Source organism: Lissotriton helveticus, chromosome 7, assembly GCF_964261635.1.
Source record: "Lissotriton helveticus chromosome 7, aLisHel1.1, whole genome shotgun sequence".
NCBI lineage: Eukaryota > Metazoa > Chordata > Amphibia > Caudata > Salamandridae > Lissotriton > Lissotriton helveticus.
Window position 1 is genome coordinate 1,450,968,921 of NC_136068.1, and position 8,501 is coordinate 1,450,977,421.

Here is an 8,501-nt window from a genome sequence, read left to right on the forward strand (position 1 = left end):
GCCTGCAGTGCCCTGCGCGCCCGCCTCCCCTCCTTTGCCCGAATCTGGGTTGGTGCCCCGGCGGGGGGCGCCCCTTGTCCCCCGGGCATAGCAAGCAGACGACGGAGGTGACCGGGCGCTCTCCCCTCCTTGCCTGAGCAACAGCGCCTGCAGCGAGACAGAGCCAGAAGGCCCGCAGTGACACACCGGAGGTCCTTCCGGCCCCAGGGACCTGAAAACGAATTACCTCCCGCGTTGCCTGCGGCGGACCCGCCCCTGCGCACGCCGGCACCGGCCTTCGCAGGCCCCCGTCGATCCCGGGGGGGGGCCCTGACTCCTGACGGCTGAGCACTGTGGCGAGCGCTCGGTGGCCTATTGACTGAGACGCAAGGGGGTCGTGTCGCCATATTTGCCTGGAATCTGCGGAGGCCCCCCGCTGAGAGGAGGGCTTGGTGGGCCCGCTCACACTTTGACGTGCGCACAGCGACGTGCGCCCGGTTGGCCGCGGAGTGGCGGCGAGGACGGGAGCGGCCGGACCACCGGACGGAGGGATGACCTCGAGCAGGCCGCCCCGAGGCAAGACGGTGAAGGAAATGTTCGCCAAGCCGCAATCCCCTCCCCAGAAGGAAGCTCCGGGCCCTGCGACGAAGCAGACGGACAGAGCAGCAGATGGGGGCGCGGAGCCCATTACGAAAGCCTTCCTAGAATCCCTTTTTGCCTCACTGCGGGACGATATCCAAACCTTCAAGACCGAATTCACTAGCGAGATCCGCGAAGTGCGGCGCGACATGGACAGTATAGGCGAACGAGTGGCGGACCTGGAAACCAAGGGCGACGAACGGGAGACAGAGCTCTCCACCCAACAGCAGGAAATCATCCGCTTGCACGATCAGCAAGTGGATCTACAACTCCACCTAGAGGACCTGGAGAATCGTTCAAGGAGACACAACATCCGCATTCGCAATGTAGCCACTTCGGATGCCACGCAGGATGTGTTCCGCTATGCCAGGGAACTTTTCAACCACGTGCTGGGAAGACCGTTGGACTCGCCGCTGCAGCTTGACAGGGCCCACAGGACGGGTCCTCCCCGCGCAGCCACAGCCCCCCCGCCTGACATCCTGGTGTGCGTCCAAGACTACCGAACCAAGGAAGAAATACTTCAGAAGGCGCGCCAGACTCCTTCGATATCGTTCCAGGGCACTTCGCCCCAGCTGTATCAGGACCTGGCGGCACTCACGCTACACAAGCGCCGACTCTTCAAACCGGTCACCTCCTTCCTGCAGCAGAAAGGTATCCCGTACAGCTGGGGCCACCCCTTCCGCCTCGTCTTCAGACTGGAGAACAAGCAGCACCAGCTCCGTTCCGTCACTGAAGCCTGCTCCTTGCTGGGTATAGAGATACCGAAAGAGGAGCTGGAACCCCAGGGGTCTTCGCTGGAGACAGAGGGAAGGAAACCGCAATGGACCCAGCAGCGGCGAAGGAGGAGGATCAAGAAGCCACAGGCGGTGGAGATTGCGGCCGGGCAGCGCGCTGCAGTAGAAGCAGTGGCCGCGGACGGCGGCGCCGGCTCCCCCGGATGACAGCTCCAGGTTATAGCTTGATTTGGTTGTCTGCTCTGGCCATCGGGCCGCTGGCGGGATGACGAGTCCCGAACTGACTAGTAAGACTACCTTACTTTACCTCCTATTCTTCTTTTCATCCGTGGATGAGAGACAATGGAACTCTTTGGGGTATGCATTGCCTGTTTGCAGTTGTGGGGGTGGGGGGTGGGGAGTTGGGAAGGGGGGGAGTTCACGGGGGTTGAGGGTTCTGGGGGGGGTTCATGGTCCATGGTCGTAGGGTGGTGTTCTGGGTTGGCTCCCTTGGGGGAAGTAGGGCGGCACCTATGGGGAATGGGTGATTCGATCAATCGGGGTACGGGGCTTCGCCACACTAGCTATCTAGCGTTCTTTCGCTCTCCAGATGGGGGGGGGATGACATTGTTGTTCTCACACTGAATGTGAGGGGCCTGAACAATCCGGTGAAACGCAAAGCGGTGCTCCTGTCCTTAGAACACTCCAGGGCAGACATCTGCCTCTTGCATGAGACACACCTTCTACCTAAAGACTGCCATCGCCTCCACTCACCCAGGTTCCCGCAGCAATTCTTCTCCTCCTGTACGGAGAAAAAAGCCGGGGTGGCTATCCTAGTAGCTCGCACCTTCAAGGGTAAGGTACTGGATAAGGTGGCGGAAATTAAGGGACGGCTTCTGGTTTATAGGTTTACACTAGGGGACCTACACTACACGATCGGCTCGATATACGGGCCGAACGAGGGTCAGGAGAAGTTCCTACACTCAGCGCTTACAGAGGCGACAGCGACACTGGACCGCCACATCTTGTTGGGGGGGGATTTGAATTTGGTTTTCGACAACTCACTCGACCGCTCCTGCCAGCGCGTTAGTCAAGTGGGTGCGCTGTCAGCGTCTGGATTAGCTCGCCTGAAAGACCTGGGGCTTGTAGATGTGTGGCGCGAGCTTCACCCGGGGGTGGCGGAATACTCTCACTTCTCGGCAGCGCGTCAAACATATGCACGCCTAGATTACCTGCTTGTCTCCACCGCGGCGCGCACACTGGTCACCGGCGCTGAAATCGGTACGGCGTCCATATCCGACCACGCACCAGTCACGATCACCCTGGCGGGGCCACGGGAACCGCGCCCGAGTAGGGTATGGAGGCTACGAGACTCGCTGCTCTACAAACAGGATGCGGTTGCCAGAATTCAGGGCGCCATTAAAGATTATCTGTCCCATAATGGTAACGGGGACACCTCACTGGCAACTCAATGGGCCGCGCTCAAAGCTGTGTTGAGGGGGGAATTCATAGCGATCTCCGCCGCCGAAAACGCGGAACGCCAGACCAAGAGGGACGAGCTCACCCACAAGACCAGGGAACTAGAGCTCATTCACAGACGGACGGGAGCCCCGAGGATCTGGCGACAATTACGAGCTGCCCGTCAACAGCTGGCGGCACTAGACTTCGATAGGGCGGAATATGCAGCACTGAGGCTGAAACACGCCTACTACACAGGGGGGGACAGATGCGGGCGCCTCTTAGCGCATAAACTGCGGACAGTTGCTCAGAAACGGGAGGTGAAAGAATTGAAACGACACGACGGTTCCGGTGTCACCGGTGACCGAGCGATAGCGGAGGCCTTTAGCGCCTTCTATGCCACTCTATACAGAGCGGACCCGCCTGACCCGGAGGCGGAGTCAGCCTTTCTCGACGACATCCCCCTACCGGCCCTGACTCCAGAGCAAATGGAAACTCTAGAGGGAGACATTCGTCCGGAGGACGTCATCTCTGCGATCTCGCGGCTCAAACCTGGGAAGGCGCCGGGGCCGGACGGCTTCCCGGCGTGCTTCTACAAAACCTTCTGTGTTCAGCTAGCACCGCTCCTTGCCAAACTCTTCACATCGTTTGCGGACGACGGGGCGATCTCCCGGGACCTGCTGGAGGCTTCCATTGCGGTTATACCCAAGCCAGGCAAAGACCATACCGACTGTGGGGCATACAGGCCCATATCCCTTTTAAACGTCGACCTTAAGCTCTATCCAGGGATCCTCGCCGCCAAACTGGGCCCCTACATGGGAGGCCTTATTCAACCGGACCAGTCGGGCTTCATCCCGGAGCGTCAGACCTCTGACAACACTAAACGGGCCCTCCACCTCATTGAGAAGGCGGCCCGTACACAGGGCGAATACATGATGCTGGCCATCGATGCAGAGAAGGCCTTTGATAGGGTTCATTGGCCCTATTTAGAGAAAGTCCTGCAGAAGGCTGGTATGGGACCCAAATTCCGGACAAGGGTACTGAACTGCTATAAATTTCCCTCGGCCTCGGTCAGGGTTAACGGCTTGTCCTCCACGCGTTTCCGGATTGAGAGAGGCACCAGGCAGGGATGCCCGTTGTCCCCCCTCCTGTTTGCCCTCTACATGGAACCGTTAGCCCAGCTCATCCGAAACGACCCGGAGGTCAAAGGCATCAAATTCGGAGCAGACGTCCACGCCATCAGTCTCTATGCAGACGATGTCTTGATGTCGCTCGCAGAACCCCGAAGCTCGCTCCCTGCTTGCATGGCCGACCTTGATAGGTTCGGCGCTGTGTCGGGCTTCAAGGTCAATCTGACGAAATCTGTGGCCCTTGACCTGTCCCTAACGGTCGACACACGAGCTTCATTGCAGTCCCAGTTCCCGCTGCAGTGGGCTACGGACGCGGTCCCCTACCTGGGGATTAAATTGGCTCCCTCCCTTCATACAACGGTGGACGTTAATTATGACCACCTCCGGCGACGGGTTCGACAGGAGTTGGGGCAATGGAAACACTACCCGTTGTCCTGGCTAGGAAGGGTGGCGGCGATCAAAATGACGATCTTGCCCCAGATTCTCTATATCTTTCGCACTATTCCTCTCGCCCCCCCTAAAGGATGGATTAAAATGATGCAGTCGGAACTTTCCCGCTTTGTCTTGAACGGGAGGAAGCCGCGTCTGAAAGCTCAGATCGCGATGCTCTCGCCGGAGCGGGGTGGGATCGGGATTCCGAATCTGGCCGCATACTTCCAGGCGGCGCAACTACGATTTCTAGCGGAGTGGGTCCAATGGGAATCCGGGAAGCACTGGTTATTTCAGGATCAGGCGGTGGCGGGGCGCACTCTGCAAGAGATCCCGTTCTTACGCAAGGCACATAGGCCCCGTAACCTGTACGCCTCCCTCATTACTAGAGTCCCTCTTGAGATCTGGGACCGGGTTGGCTTGAAGCTCGGCTTTACCACCCCCATTTCGCCTCTCACCCCCATCCTGGATAACCCTGACTTTCAGCCCGGGATGGAAGGGACGGCCTTTGAACGATGGAAGTCTGCCGGCTGTCGATCTCTGTGCCACGTGTATGCTCCTGGAGGGATAATCCCCTTTCCACAACTACGTCAAGACTACGGCCTCCCGGAGACCGAGCGACTCCACTATTTCCAAATCAGACACTGGGCCCTCAACAAGTCGGTCAGAGCGGAGGCGGATAGGCGTCTGACGGAGTTTGAGTACTGGTTGATCACCCGCAGGTCAGACAAGCAGCTAATCTCGGATCTATACAAAATGCTCACACGCACACACGAGCACACATACAGCGCGAGTAGGGCTCGATGGGATAGGGAGGTGGGGAGGACCTTCACACATAAAGAGTGGGAGGGTATATACTATAGGGCAAGGCACTCGGCGTATCATATGGGGCTCACTGACACCCTCACGAAGGTGGTGACCTACTGGTATTACACACCTGAAAGACTTTACGAAATGGACAGCAGCAAGGATCCCCTCTGCTGGCGGGGCTGTGGACAACTAGGCTCCCTCACGCATATACTGTGGGATTGTAGTCTTCTACAGGATTACTGGGGTCGAGTTCTAGACGACGTAGATAAACACTTTGATACCGAACTCCCACGCTTCCCCTCCTACGTCGTCCTGGGGCTCCCAAATGCACTGACCTACCCATTACGATCGAGAAGGGGTTGCTTGATAGCGATAGCATTAGGTTCAGCACTGCAAAACATCATAGCACACTGGCGCACGACCCACATACCCACATATCAAGGTTGGTTACATCGCCTCTGGATGGTCCTAGGTATGGAAAGGCTCTCCCTATATAAGGCGGGGGAAGGGGCAAAGTATGCTGAGCTTTGGCAGCCGTTTTTAACTCTCCTGTCCTCGGAGTTCATAGAAATTACCTGTCCGAGGTACCTCTGGCTGTTGAGACTGACGGAGCCAGTCCCGAAGGTGGGGAACGGCGATCCCACCCCTGATTCGGGGACTTGAAGGAATGTGAACAGCTGACATGAGACTGTGGACCATGGGGGGAGGGAGGGAGGTATGGGTCGTGGGAGGGAGGGGGTTTGGATTTGTTGGGGTGGGGACGTTGGGGTGGGGGGGTGTTGGGCTTGGGTTGGGGTGAGTTGACATGGGAGAGGGTGGGCATGGGGGAAGTTCCAGAGGGTCCTGGCATCCTACAAACTTGACTTATGGAGACCAGCCATATTCTACGTCAGCGCGGGTCAGGATGGACTGGCAGGCGGGCCCGGAGCTGCCTTGGAGGACATTGCACTGCTTGATATGCGCCTGGCCCGTTCTGGGTTGTTGGCGGCTTGCTGGGTATAATCACGAGTTGCTATATACTGTGCACCCTGACCCCCTTGTTGCGATTGTAGCCAGGTATGGACTGACATCTCTGACAAGAGCTCTTGATTGCTGATGTCTGTATTGTGTTCAACTTTCTTAATAAAAATATTTAATACTAAAATGTAGTATCTGGGGTAGAACAAGTGCGCAGATCAGCAGCCAGTGCACCTACCACAACTGGTCCCTTGTAATACAGCAGACGCCGGAGACCACCAACACTTAAGGTATGTGTATAAAAGGTATTGTTTTATTTTGTAATTTTTACCCTCTTAAAGCTGTTAGGTCTCTATGACATAGTACTACAATAATACTGATATGCATGGTTATTTTACAGTTATTCCTTGTCTAATGTTTTAACAAATACCAGGCCTGCCTTCTAGAATAAAAACAAAATACATAGCTACTTACATTAAGTATAGAGTGTGTTTCATCAGCGTGGCTGTTTTCCCTCTGTGCCATGTTAACTCTGTAGTCTTCTGCCAAAGCCTGTTTAGCCAAAAAGATACAATTAGGTGCTCCAACAAATTTCAGAGTACAAGTGTAGTTACGTCCCTATTTCAATTTTTTCTCTGAACACTCCCAAAGTGTAAAAAGCGCGCCTTAAAAAATGTCATACTTTCACCGACCTCTCCCTGTTAAAGAACATCATGACTGTGCATATTACAAGACCCTCAGCGACACTTTTTGCAAGACTCCCATGCTTATCAGTCCATGCCACCTCTCTCCCCACGTAGAAGCCTCGTCGTGTCCTAGACAGGCGGGAAACTCATGGAAATAGAGTTTACGTGTTGCATTTCAATTTTATTCTCTGCACACTCCAAAGGTGTCAAATGCACACCTTAAAAATGCCATGCTTTCACCGGTCTCTCGCACACTGTCCCATCTAAGAACACCATGACTGTGCATATTCCAAGGCCCTTGGCGCCACTTTTTACAAGACTCCCATGTTTATCTGTCCCTGACACCTCTTTCTCCACGTAGAAGCCTTTGTGTCTTAGCACCCTTTTAAGGCGGTTTTTGAAACTAGGTGGTAAAATTGTTACATCAGCAAACTTACATTTTAGTTTGGCCACTCTTATGAAACTCTGGTTCGTCCCGCTCTTTCTGGGCTGCAACAGCATTTTTTTTCACCCTGTTACAGCTCAATGCCTGGTTGGTTTGCCGCCTTTTGTGGAACTTGCGCCATCTAGCACTTTCTGGGTTGTGGCAGCACATTTTACCGTTACAAAAATTTGCCTGTCCATGTTGCTGAACCCTAACGCATGCCTTACAAGATTGCAATGTTTCTCAGCCATGTCCCCACACGTAGAGCCAAAGCATCAGTTGCATAGCACAGGACTTTATTTATTTTTTCTTTTCATAATTAGTGTCATTTATATCAGAGACTTTCAAATAGGCTGTACATAATGTTGCACCAGGAAACTCACAGTCTAGGTTTGTGACAACACATTACCCAGTAAAGAACCCAGCAAGGGTCTGTTACACAGCCCCCAGCTGCCTTACATACTGGCCCCTGTTCATCATCCCTAACACATTACTACCACGTAGAAAGAAGCCACAATTGCACACCACTTGTCTTCATTTATTTTTTATTTCATTTATTTTCCTTTTCATAACTGGCATCATTTTACATCAGAAACCTTAAACCTCAGTTGCATAAACACACCTTTTTTTTCTTTTTTTTTTTCATAATTAGTGTCATTTACATCAGGCAATTTCAACTTTGGCTGTGCATGATGTTGCACCAGCAACCTTACAGTTTAGGTCTGTGACAACACATTGCCCTGTTAAAGAACCATGCACTGGCCTGTTACACATCCCCCAGCTGCCTTACATACTGGCCATGTTCACCATCCCTAACACTTTACTCCCCCATAGAAAGAAGCCACAACTGTATAACACGTCCCTTCATTTATTTTTTATTTATTTTATTTTCCTTTTCATAACTAGCATCATTATACATCAGAGCCTTTAAAATGTTTATTTATTTTTTCTTTTAGTAATTGTCACTTACATCGGTGCATTTCAACTTTGGCTGTGCATGATGCTGCACCAGCAACCTTACAGTTTAGGTCTGGACAGCACATCACCCTGTTAAAGAACCATGCACTGGCTTGTTACACAGCCCACACAATTGCATTACATACTGCCCCCTCCTGTTTATCATCCCTAAAACATTACGCATCCGTAGAAAGAAGTCACAATTGCACAACACGTGTCTTTATTTTTTTTTTTATTTCCTTTATTTTGGTTTCCATAACAGATATCATTTTACATCAGAGACCTTAAAATATGTACTTATTTTTCCATTTCATAAAAG